Below are 17,828 nucleotides of genomic sequence, written 5' to 3' on the forward strand. Positions count from 1 at the left end.
ACATTCCAGGATCTCTGGCTCTAGGTGAGTGATCATTCTGTCGTTTTTGAGATTGCATCCAAGTATTCCATTTTGGACTCTTTTGTTGACCATGATGGCTACTCCATTTCTTCTAAGGGATTACTGCCTGCAGTAGTAGATATAATGGTCATCTGAGTTAAATTCACCCATTCCAGTCCATTTTATTTCGCTGATCCCTAGAATGTCGACGTTAACTCTTCCCATCTCCTGTTTGCCCACTTTCAATTTGCCTTGACTCATGGACCTGACATTCCAGGTTCCTTTGCAATATTGCTCTTTACAGCTCGGACCTTGCTTCTATCACCAGTCACATCCACAGCTGGGTATTGTTTTTGCTTTGGCTCTATCCCTTCATTCTTTCTGGAGTTATTTCTCCACTGATCTCCAGTAGCATATTGGGCACTTACCGACCTGGGGAGTTCCTCATTCAGTATCCTATCATTTTGCCTTTTTATACTGTTCATGGGGTTTTCAAGGCAAGAATACTGAAGCAGTTTGCCATTCCCTTCTCCAGTGGACCACATTCTGTCAGACCTCTCCACCATGACCCGTCCATCTTGGGGGGCCCCCACGGCTTGGCTTAGTTTCATTGAGTTAGAGAAGGCTGTGTTCCATGTGAACAGATTGGCTAGTGTTCTGTGCTTATGGTTTCAGTGTGTCTGCCCTCTGATGCCCTCTCACAATACCTACCATCCCCTTGGATTTCTCTTACCTTGGACGTGGGATATCTCTTAATGTCTGCTCCAGCAAAGTGCAGCCGCTGCTTCTTACCTTGGACGAGTCGCCCCTCCTGACATTGAAAGTGGAGTAGCTCCTCTAGGACCTCCTGTGCCCGCGCAGCCACCGCTCCTTGGACGTGGGGTAGCTCCTCCCGGCTGCCGCCCCTGACCTCGGATGTGGGGTTGCTCCTCTGGTCCTCTGCCCCTGACCTCGGGCGTGGGGTAGCTCCTCTCGGCCGCCACCCTGGACCGGATTCTTCTTTAGTATGACTTATATTCTAAAACTATTCTATGAATATTTTAAATACTTCAACTGAAAAATAAATTTTTCTTCTGTAAATCTTTAGTTTCCCAATTCTTCCTGAAGATAGATAGATAGATAGATGCTGCTATTGCTGCTAAGTCACTTCAGTCATGTCCAACTCTGTGCAACCACATAAGTGTCAGCCCACCAAGCTAACCCGCCCCTGGGATTCTCCAAGCAAGAACACTGGAGTGGGTTGCCATTTCCTTCTCCAATGCATGAAAGTGAAAAGTGAAAGTAAAGTTGCTCAGTCGTGTCTGACTCTTAGTGACTCCATGAACCGCAGCCTGCCAGGCTCCTCTATCCATGGGATTTCCCAGGCAAGAGTACTGGAGTGGGGTGCCATTGCCTTCTCCAAGATAGATAGATAAAGGGCTGATAATCTATTATCCTTTGACAATTGTTCATTCAAGGAAACTTCCCAGAAAGAGAGCAGTTGAATGTCTATATTTAGTGCCAAATATTAAGCAACTATCAATTAACATGTGGAGATAAATCATCAATATCCATTTATAGTTGACTAGGATTTGCTATCATAAGTGAGAAATGGGAAAGAGTCTCAAAATAGTCTCAGAGGTGGAGACAAAAGACTTTTGACCTGGACATTATCATGTAAAACCTGCTACCATTTAGTATGTGATTCCCTGGTGGCTCAGACAGTAAAGCGTCTGCCTGCAATGCAGGAGACCTGGGTTTGATCCCTGGGTCAGGAAGATTCCCTGGAGAAGGAAATGGCAACCCACTCCAGTATTCTTGCCTGGGAAATCCCATGGACAGAGGAGCCTGGCCAACTACAGTCCATGGGTCACAAACAGTCGGCCACGACTGAAGGACTTCACTTTCACTTTCAATTAGTATCCCAGCTATACCACAAATCCCATAAATTTATTGATTCCCTGGAAATAGAACCACTGTTCATATTGTATTTACTCAAATATTGCATTACTCACTTCCCAACTCACTGTCTTCTCCAAGCACAACAGAAGCACATCTACTGTGACCCTCCTTTATCCATGGCAGAGCTTTCCACAGTCAGTTACCTCTGTCAAACATGGTCTGAAAATAGTAAATGGAAAATTTCAGAAATAAACAATTCATACATTTTAAACTGTGTTGTTCCATTTCGAGTAGCATGAGACTATCTCGCTCCATCCCGCTCTGTGTCACCTGAGGACAGATCCCCTTGTCTTGTGTAATCGGCCCTTTGGTCACGCGGTGGCCACCTCGGTTACACAGATGACTGTCATAGTACTGCAGTGTTTGTGTTCCAGTCGTCCTTATTTTACTTAATAGTGCCACCAAAGTACCAGAATGATGATACTGGCAATTCAGATATGTTGAAAAGAAGCCTTAATGTGGTTCATTTATGTGAAAAGGTGAAAATTCTTAGCCTAATAAGGAAAAAACAAACAAACCTATGCTGAAGTCACTGAAGTCTGACAAGAAGGAATCTTCTGTGAAATTGTGAATAAAAAGCAGTTCATGCTAGTTTTGCTGTCATACCTCAAACTGCAAAATTCATGACCCTTTTCACAGTTTGAGGTGTTTGAGGTGCATAAGTGCTTAGTTAAGATGGAAAAGGCATTAAAATTGTACAGTAGGATATTTTGAGAGAGAGACCACATTGACAAAACTCATGACTGTATCTTGTCATAATTGTTCTATTTTCTTCTTAGTTATTATTAATATCTTACTGTACCTAATTTATACATTTAAATTTACTATATGTAAGTCTAGGAAAAACCTTAGTACACATGGAGTTTGGTACTATCCATGGTCTCAGGCGTCTGCTGGGGATCTTGGAACATGCCCCCCACAATAAGGGGGACAACTCTAGTGAGCAGTTCATTCTCTGGGCCTCACACTCTGTTGACCAAGGCACGACTCTGCCCCAGTCACTTCTATCCACCTGCACCCATAGCTCTTTAAACCGAAAGAAGAGCGAGAGAATGAGATAAAGCTTTCTAGCTGTCACGGCCATCTGTGAGAATTTATGGAAGCTCTTAACCTTCCCTGTGCCTTAGTTTTTTTGTCTATATATTGAGACAGTCGGATAGGCCCAGATAAGCTTTCCAATTCACCATTCTCCAAGGCCATGGCTAATGTCACAGAGTCCCCCTAAATTATCTTCTGCTGCCTTTTCTACTGGACACTGATATCTTCTAGCCAAAGCATTTCCGACAGGGTCTCCTGGTGAGATTTCTGATCACAGCTTGCAGAGAATACAGAAAGCCTTATCTCACCATGCTTATTCAGTGGGCAAATTACATTCCATCGATATTTCTTACATCCAGCAGAGGCAACCTGATACTCTGAACTTCAGATATGAATATGAACAATCAAGATATACTCCTTTCTAAAAAGAGAATCACCTTGCACCTGTGCTTGTTTGGATCTTTGAGCCTAATAAATTTCAGGAAAGCTTTTCCTACATTAAAATGTTAACAACAGCCTTCTCTGGGAAGGGAAGAAGACTTGTGGTTGCTTTTTAAAAAAATTTTATTACAATGTACTTGTTTATATTTTAGTCCACAGATGTGCATTTCTTTTATAAATATACAATTTATAAAAGCTAAACATTTCATGTAATCAGCAAAAGAAAACCCTCAGGAAGGTAGCATTTTTCTGTGTTTTACTATTATCCATAATAGTTAATGATGCGATTTATTTTTATTTCTCTTCAGCAGTTATTATGAAATAGTATTAACAATAGGCCTAAATGTGTTTAGGCCTATTAATTTTATCAAGAACTTTTGCATCTCTCATTCTATCTTTACAGAATTCTGCCAGGTAGTTAGGTCCATTACTATTATGAGTACACTACAAATTGAAAGGGGGAAAAAAAAAGGGAGTGAGCCCAAAGGTCACTACTAGTCCTACTAATTTTCATTTTATGTACTTATTCTTATATTAAACAATTGACTCAAAATAAACAATAACAGCACAGAGAATATATAAAGGCACAGAAATGCAACTTGAGTTACTCTTCTTCCATCATTCATTCTATGTGGTCACTTGGGTTTTATATTTTTGTTTAAATTCTTTTAGTGATAAAGACATCTGAAGTTTTTGAAGTTTACTATTAAGAAATAAAATACAGATAGTACTGAAATTCCTGGAATTCATTTTATACTGGGATCTGTTGTATATTTCTGCCAGACTCTCCTCTCTTCCATCCTTCCCACATTTATATATACATGCGTGTGTAAATATATATATTTTTATGTATAAAACATATATAAGTGTACATGCATATTATGTAAAATAAATGTATATATAATATGAAAGTATATGCATACCATATTAAAGAAAATTTTCAAAAATTAAAGTATTTTCTGATCAACAATGAACAGAAGCAGACTGACAGATCAGATTTGGTGACATTGGCAATCGATCACAAATATTGGACCTTGATATTGATGCATTCATTGACAAATTTACGAAAATTAGTGCTAGAAAACAGACGTGGAAATACAACTCATTACTATGCTAGTAGTATGCTGGTATAAGGAGTTTTGTTTGTTTGTTTGTTTCCAAAAAGATATATTAATTTAAAAATACATTCAATTTTCCCTTTTTAAAAACTGTAATTTTCAACTTGTTTGGCAAGATTATGTTATCTATAATCTGATAAAAGTTTAATAAAGATAAATTTTCACTACGTTCCTTCTCTGTCCATTAGCATTATTTACTTTATTACCTGATTATTCCTAAAAGAAAACATGTTAAAATGATCTATCTTGGATTTTAAATACACAAGGTACATCACTGCAATAGATATTTTCTCAGTAACACATCTTGATGTTTTTGGTATCAGCAGTCCGTGGGAAATGCTGTGCCCAATGAGGAAAACAAACATCCATCAAGGAAGCATCTGCAAATTGCAGCGCCAGATCACTGCCTAATCTCACTCAGCATCTTTGGAACCTGCAATTCCATTACCTGGTCCTTGATCTAAATCCAATATAATGGATTTCAATGTGTTTAAAAGTCAAATAAATAACATTCCTCTGTCTTATTTCAATAGCATGTCCTGTGTGATATCTTATTTTCATTAAATCATTCTGTCTGGTTGTTTTTTTAATGGCCTGAATGATTCAATTCTGTTTTCACACCAGTGTGCAACATGAGTCCAGTGTTCCCTCTTGTTTTGAGGATATCCTGATGCCTTTTTCCAAATTAGTATATTTTCTAAATTAGCCATATGCATACCTATATCATATTATATGGAGTTTAAGGGTCAAATGCCCATATCTGAGAGAAAAGTAATGCTATATTAACGAATTATATTTCTGAATAACATTTTATTTTCAATAATACTTAAAAAATTGAATTATATATCTTTGATTAGAACTACTTATCCAACAAATATATTCATTAAATCACTTCTAGTATCAAATAGCGAAAAGCAGAAGAACACAAGAAAAGATAATAACTAAAGATCTATGTGGTTATAGAACAGATTCTCTTAGTCTAACTAACAGCTGGCTTGACACTATATGTGCAAAAGCAGCAATCTTAAAGTTACTCTTCAGTTGTTGATTTCATATAAAATGCAAATTAATAAATACTAGTTACAATGTTCAAAAGAAAGAAAGTGAAGTCGCTCAGTCAAGTCCAACTCTTTGTGACCCCATGGACTTTAAGGTCCCAGGCTCCTCCACCTATGGGATTTTTCAGGCAAGAGTACTGGAGTGGGTTGCCATTTCCTTCTTCATGGGATCTTCCTGACCCAGGGATTGAACCCAGGTCTCCTGCATCGCAGGTGGACGCTTTACCGTCTGAGCCACAAGGGAAGCCAGTGTTCAAGGTGTTAGTCACGTCATGCTTCTGCATTTTTACCCGTATAAAAATCTTCATTCTATAGGTAATCAAGATTTGAAAAGAATTTCAACAAATGCTAATCATTAATTTGCAAATCTAGGTAGAAAGCATCCTGCTGCTGCTGCTGCTGCTAAGTTGCTTCAGTCGTGTCCAACTCTGTGCGACCCTATAGACGGCAGCCCATCAGGCTCCACCATCCCTGGGATTCTCCAGGCAAGAACCCTGGAGTGGGTTACCATTTCCTTCTCCAACGCATGAAAGTGAAAAGTGAAAGTGAAGCCACTCAGTCGTGTCCGACTCTTAGTGACCTCATGGACTGCAGTCTACCAGGCTCCTCTGTCCATGGGATTTTCCAGACAAGAGTACTGGAGTGGGGTGCCATTGCCTTACAGTTTCTTCATTTTAGGCTACAGTTAAAAAGAAATTGGTCAGTTCCTAATTACTTACACTAATGAAGGGGCCAACCATCAGAATAATCTAAATTAACTAATTTTATAAAAACAATTTATATGGTTAACATTTAGTTCTGCACCTAAGTTTTAAGATAAAGTTTCATAGTCTGTACTTTGTGTTTAATAAGAAGACAATTATGTCATCCAGTAAAAGCTCATTAAAATATAGAAATTCTGCTTGTGGCTGGAACAATGAAAGACCATATAATTAGAGTTTTTGCTGTTGTTCAATTGCTAAGTCATGTCCAATTCTTTGCAACTTCATGGACTCATTTGAGTTTACCTGAACATTAAACCTTAGTTCAAAACCCATCCTCTTCTCAAAAAGTTTTACAGAATTCTCTTTATCAGCTTGGGTGGCTATAATAAAATACCACAGACTGGGTGGCTTAAACAAGACATTTATTTCTCATAGCTCTGAAGGCTGGGAAATCTAAGGTGTGGATGCTGGTGGATATGGTTCCCAGTGGAGTACAACTTCTTGCCATCTTCTCTCTTTGTCCTCATGTGATGAAGAAACAGAGAAAGTTGACTCCCTTTCTCTCCTTAGAAGGACATTAATCCAATTGTGGGAGCCCCATCCTTACAAACATCATCTAAACATCCCTGAGGCCTCACCTCCAAATATCATCATATTTGAAGGAGGGCTTCAACATAGGAATTTTGGGAGGGTGCAAACATTCAGCATATAACAGGACGTTTTGAAATCTAGAAGACATTTCTTTCAGTTTATTTACATATATCTTTCTCTAAAAATTAAATTAGATGCACAGAACCCAGTGGAAGGTTGAAACTGTTTATTCCAATGGTACAATTATGTTTCCAAACTAGATATTAGATCATCAGATTCACCTCACTCCTTTATGTAGCAGTTTCCTGTAGATTGCCTCTACTCTGAATCCAAGATGGGTATACCATTATACATTGGTCAACCCCTCTTCCAAGCTCATCCCTGTTATTCCTAGATGAATCATGGAGGTTCAGATGTGTGAAGAAACTTGCTTAAAGTCAAGGGCAAGATAGCAGCCATCCCCCAGATAAATACTTGATTTCTAGAGCTTTTCCAATACCCCAAACTTTTAATGATCACCCCCAAATTACAGATACAGGCCAAGTTAGCAGCTGCGAAACTTCGCCCACTGAGTAAATAAGTCTCTGATTGCGTTTATTTTGCCTGTACTGGGGAATGAGTTTCAAGGTTCACAAAAATGCATTTAGGAATTGTCTTCAGCCTAAAGAGCCTTTATTATGCCCTGTGGCTTTCTCATCTTGAGGGTACTATCAATATATCACTGATTTCACAAGGTATGTTGCTATCAAAGTGAAAGTGTTAGTTGTTCAGTAGTATCAGACTTTTTGCGGGCCCATGAACTATAGCCCACCAGGCTCATCTGTCCATGGGATTCTCCAGGCAAGAGTACTGGAGTGGATTGCTGTGCCATTCTTCAGGGGATCTTCCGAATCCAGGGACCAAACCAGGTGTCCTACACTGCAGGCAGATTGTTTATTGTTTGAGCCACTAGTTCTATTAAAGTCTCTCTAAATTTACAGCTACACACTTTAACCTCTTAGTTAGATGAATCGTTCAGTGACTTACGAAACAATCAGATTACATCCTGAGAGATGCCCTAAGGAAGAAACAGAAGAAAGGAAAGAAACTAACAACTACTTCAAATAAAGATTAGTTTCCTGAAGTAATAAGGCATTTTTCACAAATTTTAGTCCATTTAACTCTCCAAAAACTCTACAAGGGGATTACTATGCTCATTTTACAAATACAGGAACTAAAGCGTGGAGGAACAGAAAAAATTTCCCACGGTCAGATAGGATGAAGCCCTAGTTAATTGGGAGAACTATTTTCAATCCTTTCATGACCCTGGCTCAGATACATGCCTCTTCATTTTGAGTATATGTTAAGGCCAAATCCAATGGATGTTGAGATCTGTGGGAAACGGAGAAAGTTACCAAATCCCAGTTATTTTAGAGCTATCTTGCCCCTGAGCTCTCTGCTGCCCTGCAGCCCTTGAGCACTAGCTCATCTGCCTTGAAATAGTTAAGATTGCAACTTTGAGATCAAAACTGTTGATTAGCTCTCCCTCACTCCACCCCACCCCACTGCTGCACACTCTTCTGAAGGTCATTTAATTCTGGAAATCACCTCCCTGTCAGAAGAATGTAATACCTGTCATCTCTCATATTTGTTCGGGCCAAGGTTGGTCTCACGGATGCACAGCCAGAGCAGTCACACAGGTCTCCATAGCCAGAGGGTTCTACATTTAGGTTTAACGTTCTGCAGTTAAAGACGTCTTGAATGTCTCAATATCTTTGAATTTGTGTTTTGGAAGTAAATTCCAATGGGGTGACTGAGCATGCTCTCGGGGTTTGAAGACTCAGCTCAAAGACATCCCTTATCTGGCAGCCTACCTTTTCTCTCCCCTGCAATGAGTTTTCTAGTGACTGTTTCTCTGCTAGCTGGCATTTCTAGGTCCCATCCAACCTGCCCTCTCCCATGCCACTCAGTAACCTGGGCACCTACAGGGAGAGTCAGGTTTAAGTATGTGTGCTCTGCAGCCATACTTAAGTATAAGTTGAAGCATTGTATCATCCTTCCTTGCCTTCAGCTAAACACAGTTCAGCAGATGACCCTCTGCCCATCTCCTAGTCAGGTATATGTCCCAGGGCAGATCACTGGGGATGGGTGGGTGGCAACAGATCCAAAGGGGAGATGCCGTCTCACTCGGGCTGAGCATGGCTGGTGGGAGGGGGGATCCTCAGCTGGTGGGCTGGGCACATGAGCTGATTTGCAGGGTGGAGCCAGGGAGCCTGGGGAGGTCTACCTAAGTCCCAGGAGCATCCCTAGCCTGAAGGAGGATACCATTAATGGCACATTAAAAACACCGTTCACAGGTGGAGAAAGAGTCCCTGGAAGAAAGGGGATGTTTTATATTTTTAAACAGAGGTCAGTTTTCACATTTTCATTCTATACTGCGCACTGTAAATAATGCAGCCAGCCCTGACACTGATACAAAGAGATTGGGTTTCTGTGACTATAAAATAGATCAGTGAGCATACCTGAGCCAGTTTCCTATCTTTCACCTACTTCTTTGCCTGATGAAATCCTGGGAAAATATCTGACCCTTCTCTAGCCCTATAATACATTTGCTTTTTCAACTGCACAGCAAATGTGTCCTGCATTTTTTTTTTCAATTTCCTATATACTTTGGATTTTTGAAAGAAAACATCCACATATTTTTGAATCTGCGTACTGTTGCTGAAACAGAAGGTAATCAGGGAGCATGGGGTACTGTGTTCCTGAAACCTAAGGAAATGCTGTCTAGTTCTACCCTTCCTCCAGTTTACTCACTCAAAAATCAATCTTATGAAAACAAGCTAAACAAACTATAGCAATTTCTTTAAGAAAAATGAATTCAAATGTAGTGCTGTTCAGGCTTGAACTCTACTCTCCCCTTTGCATTTACATGTGGTCAGATAACTTATTCACTCAACAAGCACTTCCTGAGTGAATGCTGTATATATTAGCTCCAAAGGAAAAGGGTGACTTAAACTCACACTTAATTGTGAAATTTCTATGTGCCAGGCAATCTGTGTATCCTCCATCATTCAATCGCACAACAAATCAAGAGGTGGATATTTTTGGCTCCATTCACCAAACAAAGGCAGTTCCACTTGTTAAGATAAAATGACTGCTTTCATCTAAAAGTGGGAAGTCCATTCAATTATGATGTTAATGACAAACAGATCTTTCACAGTGATTATATTTTTTGGTTGATCTCAATATACTATGTTCTAATGGACCTGTCATAACTCCCCATGTATAATCTGAACACCTAGCAGGAATCAGCAGACCACAGCTCTCAGCCTGTTTACACAGTTCCCTTTACAATGAATGATGATGCTGAAAGAGCACATCTCAGCGCACAAAGTGTTATTCTCAGCAGCTTGTAACCGAAGCCCTTCCTATTTCTATCAGCATTTGTCAATTGGAGGGACTCTTCTCTAACATCCAGGCATAACAGTCATTGAGAACCCACTCCTGGTGAGGAAAGAGCCGGCTGTGTTTGTCCTACAGAAGGACAAAGATGCTTTTCATTAGCCTTAGCCACTCCAGTGCTCATACTGTGTCTTGCTTGGAAAATCTTTGCCCACGTCCAAGTCTGAGTTCAGAGGGACTCACTTGTATCCCCTTCCTTACCTAGTATGGCTGACATGGTTTACCTCGGAAGTCACTTTGTATTTTACAGAGTTTTTGAGGAAAAAAAAATCTGATAATGCTAATTAGTTAATATACAAACATTAATTAACTAATTCTCAAAAGAGATATGGCTTATAAAAAAGTAGGCTACCTTATGCTAAATCAGCAATGAGAAAGTTCTAGATAAATAACTCAGTCTATCAAGGTCACAATTTATGTCAAAGAACTAGGAAAGATAGATTAAAGGAAAAAAAAAAAATGCCCAAGCTGGCTTATGGCCTTACTGAGCAAAAATACATCTCCTGATGGATTTCAAACAGAGGTCTTATTTTTGTGCCCCCATTTCCGTCATTCAAATCTATGTAACTCCACCCGTGAACCTACCCCTTATATTCCAATTCACATGGATAACCCCCCAGCAAGTCCTCATCTATATCACTTACATTGGTTTGTAAGTATTATGTAATTATGAAATATCTACCTTGGTTATTTTCCCAGACTGGTCTTTAGGAAGACAGAGAGAATAGCTACCATGATTTGGGAAAGCTTCTCTACTGATTAGATGGTAGGAAAAATATTTGTGCTGTGTACTAATTTGCTTCAGTCATGTCCAACCCTTTATGACCCCATGGACTGTAGCCCACCAGGCTCCTCTGTCCTTGGGGATTTTCTAGGCAAGAACACTGGAGTGGGTTGTCATGCCCTCCTCCAGGGAGTCTTCCCGACCCAGGAATCGAACCCAGGTTTGTGCATCTCCTCTATTTCTGGTGGATTCTTCACAGCTGAGCTGCTGGGGAATCCCTCTACATATGTAGGGTGGAGTGAAAATACTTAGTTCTTGCGCTTGGTGAAAACAAATTAATACAAAGTCTGTGAAATTAAATTAGAACAGGTGGCTCAGTGGGTAAAGTATTCTTGCCTGGAGAGTCCCAAGGACAGAGGAGCCTGGTGGAGAGTCAGACACAACTGAAGTGATATAACACACACACACACGTAGAAACTGAGGTCTTGTGTGGCTAACATGCTTCCTAGGATCATACAAAGTAGGTATTCAGTTCTCATCAATCTTATGCAAACCTGGATATTTTATTACACTCTCAACTTAATAAATGGGGAAAACTAGTTTCAAGAGGAGATAAGCCCTGTTCCAATCTGCAAATCAGGTTACAGAGGAAAAGTGTGGAAAGAGAAGGCACGCACAACTAAAGAGGGCACCACAGATAACCTGCTTCATGCTCCAGGTCCACACACCTTCTCTTTTCAGAGATGAACCTCAGAGGAGCTGACCAAGAGCCCATCTGGGCACTGTGAACGGCCTTTGGAGTTCAGTTCAGAGGCTGGAGCTAAGAAGCCATAGAATTATATGAGCAGTATTGTAGAAGGTAACAGAAGAATTACATTCAGGTCCTTGCCCTTTTGTGTCTTTTCCATTTTCATATTCCTGTGAAATTAATCATTCTGATTTCATCAGTTGGATCTTATCAGTTAAATAACAAGCACCAGTTTTTCAGAGGCCACCAAGTCCTAATTCCAGATATTCAAATGACTGTGGGGTAAGGGTTATGCTCCCCATTTTACAGAAGAGATAGGCTACCCTTTCCAGTATTCTTGGGCTTCCCTGGTGGCTCAAATAGTAAAGAATATGCCACAATTCAGGAGAATCTGTTTTGATCCCTGCGTTGGTAAGATCCCCTGGAAGAGGGCATGGCAAATCACTCCAGTATTCTTGCCTGGAGAATCCTCATGGACAGAGGAGCCTGGCAGGTTACAGTCCATAGCGTTGCAAAAAGTTGGACATGACTGAGCCCATCTCTTCTCCAGGGAATATTCCTGACCCTGGAATCAAACCAGGGTGTTCTGCATTCCAGGTGGATTCTTAACCTGCTGAGTTAAGAATTACATTTATTATATTTTATTTAATATATTTTATTATATTTATTATATATTATATTTGCTACCTTGCTAAGAGAAGTAAACCTAGTAGACAATGCACTTTCTTCATGGATCTTATAATACAGTAAAGATAAGCAAATATGTAGATTTATGATTTGTATTTGAGAAAGGTGTATAAAGGCAATATCTTGCTGTTATAGAAGAAACATGGGACTTTGGGTGGAAATGGTGTGAGGGTCTAGAAAGGGTGCTCAGGAAAGGTCAGATTTTAACCTGAAGTATGAATCATGGAAAGGACTTTTCCTTGCCAGGAGCTGGTGGCAGGGTCATCTAAGCCTGAAAGTGAAGGTCACTCAGTCGTGTCTGACTCTTGGAGACCCAGTGGACTATACAGTCCATGGGATTCTCCAGGCCAGAATACTGGAGTGGGTTGCCATGCCCTCCTCCAGGAGGTCTTCCCAACCAAGTGATTGAACCCAGGTCTACCGCATTGCAGGAGGATTCTTTACCAACTGGGGCATAAGGAAAGCCAATCTAAGCCTAAGGGAGAAAAAACACATTTTTGACTCAGAAGATATTTTGATATGTTAAAAAATTGAATATGTCCACGTGGCTGTCAGCTTGATTGAAGAGAAAATGATGGGAAAAGATGACATGTTAGAACATGGAAGGGAAGATAAATGAAGAAATATTCAAGAAGTTTTGTAAGCTGAGGAAGAATGGAATAGAGACAGGGAAAGGGGCTGATAATATCCCAAAGCTACCTCTGAGCAACCAGGGAAGCCCAAGAAGAGGAGGAGCCAGAATCTGAAGTCAAGTCTTCTTACACTCAAGCCCATATGGTTGACCAGCTCACTTCTCCACCTCCACCACTGACTCACAGCTGGATAAAGGTGATTAGCCTAGCCTCACGATTACATGGCAGTCAAACACCATGGCATTGAACCAGGAGAACCTGGAGTCCACAGAAGCTATATTCCAGAGTTACAAGGCTAGTCCAGATCCTTAAGAAATCGAGTGGGGAGGAAAGGGAAGGATGTGGAGAGGACGAGAAAGAGAGAGAAGAAAAGAGAAGGGAGAAGAGACGGAGAGGACAGAGAATGACCCAATCATAACATCTTAGAGTAAAAACAGGCCCTTTGCTCCAATTTGACCAAAGCCAAAGATTCAAAACCATCTTTTAATCTAAGAGTTTCAGGGCTTGGTCAAGATTGTACAAGTACTTTGAACATGACCAGACTAGAATCCAGTTGCTCTTACGTTTAGGGACAAATGTGAACATGTAAAAACAGCAAAATATAGCAGGTTTTGAAAATGCATAATGGGTTTTATAATAATCCTTGTTAAAATGTGACTGTAGGCAAGGTGGGAATCCAGAAAGTAACTCTATTTGGAATTAAGGTGGGGACAGTTTTAATTATCTCCACTGTGAAATAATTTGCAGGTGATTTGCAAGTGTTTCAAGTACAAAGTAAACACATCTCTTCTGATACAAGTGATCTGTTGCTCCATATGCTAGATTTTCATTGTTCTTTTTATAACAGCAAAATGTTAGACTTACACCCTGTTGAAAAGTTTAAAAAGTACATGAGTTTCCAATCCTGGACCCCCCACCCCCAACCTCTCTCCTCATATCATCTCTCTGGGTCATCCCAGTGCACCAGCCCAGGAACTCATGTACACCCGTGGCGGATTCATGTCAATGGGTGGCAAAACCAATACAGTATTGTAAAGTAAAATAAAAATTTTTTAAAAAGTTTTAAAAGTATTAGGTTGGCTAAAAAGTTTGTTCAGGTTCTTCTGTCCAATGTTGTGGAACAGTATCTCATTTAGGCTTTGTTACAACCACTAATACAAAGATGATTGCGTACATTTTATAAATCAATAAACTGGCCTCAGAGAGTTTCCCAAGTCTATGTAGTTGTTGAGTAGTAGTGCTGGTGATGGGAGCTTCCCAGGTGGTGCTAGTGATAAAGAATCTGCCTGCCAGTGAAGGAGACGTGCATTTGATCCCTGGGTCTGGAAGAGCCTCTGGAGCAGGGGATGGGAACCCATTCCTGTCATCTTGCCAAGAACACCCCATGAACACAGGAGGCTGGAGGGCTACAGTCCAGAGGATGGGGGTCACAAAGGGTTGGACATGACTGAAGCGACTGAGCATGCACAGCTGGGGGCAGCTAATTCTGGTTGACTTTTCAAGTCAAACATAAGTTCTCACTGGACCAGAGATATGGTTCAGTTCAGTTCAGTCGCTCAGTCGCGACTCTTCGAGACCCCATGGACCACAGCACGCCAGGCCTCCCTGTCCATCACCAACTCCAGGAGTTTACTCAAACTCATGTCCATTGAGTTGGTGATGCCATCCAACCATCTCATCCTCTGTCATCCCCTTTTCCTCTCGCCTTCAATCTTTCCCAGCATCAGGGTCTTTTCAAATCAGTTAGCTGTTTGCATCAGGTGGCCAAAGTATTGGAGTTTCAGCTTCAGCATCAGTCCTTCCAATGAACACTCAGGACTGATTCCCTTTAGGATGGACAGGTTGGATCTCCTTGCAGTCCAACGGACTCTCAAGAGTCTTGTCCAACACCACAGTTCAAAAGCATCAATTCTTAGGCACTCAGCTTTCTTTATAGTCCAACTCTCACATCCATACATGACTACTGTACTAGATTCTAAACACCTGAGGCTGTTGATTTCACTGAAGCCCTCCAAGATCCTCTGTCCATGGGATTCACCAGGCAAGAATACTGGAGTGGGTAGCTGTTCCCTTCTCCAGGGATCTTCCCAACCCAGGGATCAAACCCAGGTCTCACGCATTGCAGGTGGATTCTTTACCCTCTGAGCCACCAGGGAAGCCCCAAGGTGTGACTAGAAAAATAATATATGCTCACAATCATTTACAGAGAATTTGTTAGTATTAATAACAAGTTATTGTCTTACGCTTTGTAGTTTCCATGACAAAGAAGACAGGAAAAGTCTCGTGCCAAGTCTCTTCAGTTGTGTCTGACTCTTCCGCGACACTGTGGACTATAATCCGCCAGGCTCTTTGTCCATGGGATTCTCCAGGCAAGGATACTTGAGTAGATTCATTCATCAGGTCATCACTACATGCAAACTCAGGGTTGATAATGAATACCCAAAGGCCATCTTATGTCTATGACTAAAATTTTAATTTTCAGAAATAAATGCGGCCATCAATTAGTAATCACTGTTGGCATTAAGAAAGGATTTCAGATATGTCACCAACTGCTCAATGTTTGTTCATGCACTTTAATTCATTTACTTTTCAAAATCCCTTGAGAGTTAGCTTTTATTAGCTAATTTACTAAATAAGATCAAGTTGAGGTATAGAAAAGTGAATACTTCAACTTTGTAAATTAGTAGCAATGGGACTGTTTTAGGCCGCTAGAAGTTCTCAGCTTTAAAATTAGTGTGCTGTCTCTTCATACATAATTTTTTATTAAAAATAATACAAAACTGTACTAGATATGTAAGAAAGTCAACAAATAACCATTTTTTCCCATAATCACTTTTTTCATAGAATAACAGATATAATTTCCTAAAAGAATAATACTGTTGCTGGTACCCAAGCATGTCCTTAGCAGGCCTATTCTGTTAGGTAGTACAGTACCTAATGGCAAAGTTAGAATACAATACAAGCCATGTGCTTTTGATATCATTCTTCAATATAGAGTGTGACTTGGAGTTTGGAGCAATGATGTCACAGGATGGGAAGGGGGCATTCCCCAAAATCAAACATTAGAAGGGCTAAGAATGGCTACTTACCATAGGAAATATTCTTCACATTGAATAAGTAGAGGCATTTGCTCCTTTTGAACAATTACAGAGCATTTTCAACGTGCAAGATATAGTGATCGACTTCATGGACACAGAAATGAATGTGACATGGAATTTGCATACTATTGAAAAATGACTGCAGACAGTGACAAGGTACTTTGAAAGATTAAGGAGAGATAAAGATAATGGTATCTAATCCAGGTAAATGTTGTCAAAGAATACTTTGAAAAGGTGATGATGCTTGAGCAATGCTTAAAGGAAAAGATGGAGCCTAAGAAGGAAGAAATATCATAGGTTCAAAGATAAGAGACCATGGCCTTGGGAGAAAATGTGGGAAACTTCCTATGGTAGAAATATGGTTGATCATGGGAAAGTCATGGCATATAAACCCAAAAGTCAGCACAACCAAGACCAGAGAGAGACTGATGAAACCTAAAGAGCTGGGGCTTCCTTCTGAATACAATGATATGCCACTGAAGACATTTTGAATGAAAGGGTCACATGATCCAATTTATATTACAGAAATTTGAATCTACCATGTGCTTAGTTTGGATTCTAAAAGCTTTCAGAAGATTTCATAGCAATTGTGTGTTTTTTACACTGTGACATTATTCTTATATCTTCTTCCTATGGTATTTAGACTTCAAACATCTTAGAAATGAATAGGCAAATGGTCCTTCCGAGTCCTGGAGCACTGTTCAGAGGAAACGTGTGGGTGTGTGTTAAGACCAACTTGCCAATAAAGATGTACATATTCTGGAGTCAAGTAGCTGTGTGGGCAGCCACAGACATCAAGCAGATGTCCTTCAGCTCAAGCACACACAAGGGCTGAGCAGTTGAGTCAAGATCCCATACTATGTAAGAAAGGTGAGTGTTTTGTAATAAACCTGCATGGAATTAAATCAGTCAATCAATGTGACTTGCTGTAATTTGTTATCCAATATTTAACTCAGATGACTATTATTATATCTACTACTCTGGGCAAGAATCCCTTAGAAGAAATGGAGTAGCCATCATAGTCAATAAAACAGTCCAAAATGCAGTACTTGGATGCAATCTCAAAAACGACAGAATGATCTCTGTTCATTTCCAAGGCAAACCATTCAATATCAGAGTAATCCAAGTCTATGCCCCAAAAAGTCATACTGAAGAAGCTGAAGTTGAACAGTTCTATGATGACCTACAAGACCTTCTAGAACAAACAACCAAAAAAATGTCCTTTTCATTTCAGGGGACTGGAATGCAAAAGTACGAAGTCAAGAAATACCTGGAGTAACAGGCAAATTTGGTCTTGACGTACAGAATGAAGCAGGACAAAGGCTAATAGAGTTTTGCCAAGAGAATGCACCTGTCATAGTAGCCTGGTCATAGTAAACACCCTCTTCTAACAACACAAGAGAAGACTCTACACATGGATATCACCAGATGGTCAATACAGAAAGCAGACTGAAAATATTCTTTGCAGTCAAACATGGAGAAGCTCTATACAATCAGCAAAAACAAGACCAGGAGCTGACTATGGCTCAGATCATGAACTGCTTATTGCCAAATTCAGATATAAATTTAAGAAAGTAGGGAAAACCATTACACCATTCCGATATGAC

The 17,828-nt window shown here is 40.2% G+C and overlaps 1 long non-coding RNA gene across 1 annotated transcript; it reads right to left on the reverse strand.

The window, feature by feature from the left end:
• Nucleotides 1–3,525: 3,525 nt before the first annotated feature.
• LOC132659113 (uncharacterized) lies at nucleotides 3,526–16,680 on the reverse strand. The gene is made up of 2 exons (XR_009599081.1): nucleotides 15,367–16,680; nucleotides 3,526–5,905 (listed from the first exon to the last, which is right to left on the reverse strand). It is a non-coding gene; the product is annotated as an uncharacterized LOC132659113 (long non-coding RNA).
• Nucleotides 16,681–17,828: the final 1,148 nt, after the last annotated feature.

Source organism: Ovis aries, unplaced genomic scaffold, assembly GCF_016772045.2.
Source record: "Ovis aries strain OAR_USU_Benz2616 breed Rambouillet unplaced genomic scaffold, ARS-UI_Ramb_v3.0 scaffold_83, whole genome shotgun sequence".
Taxonomy (NCBI): domain Eukaryota; kingdom Metazoa; phylum Chordata; class Mammalia; order Artiodactyla; family Bovidae; genus Ovis; species Ovis aries.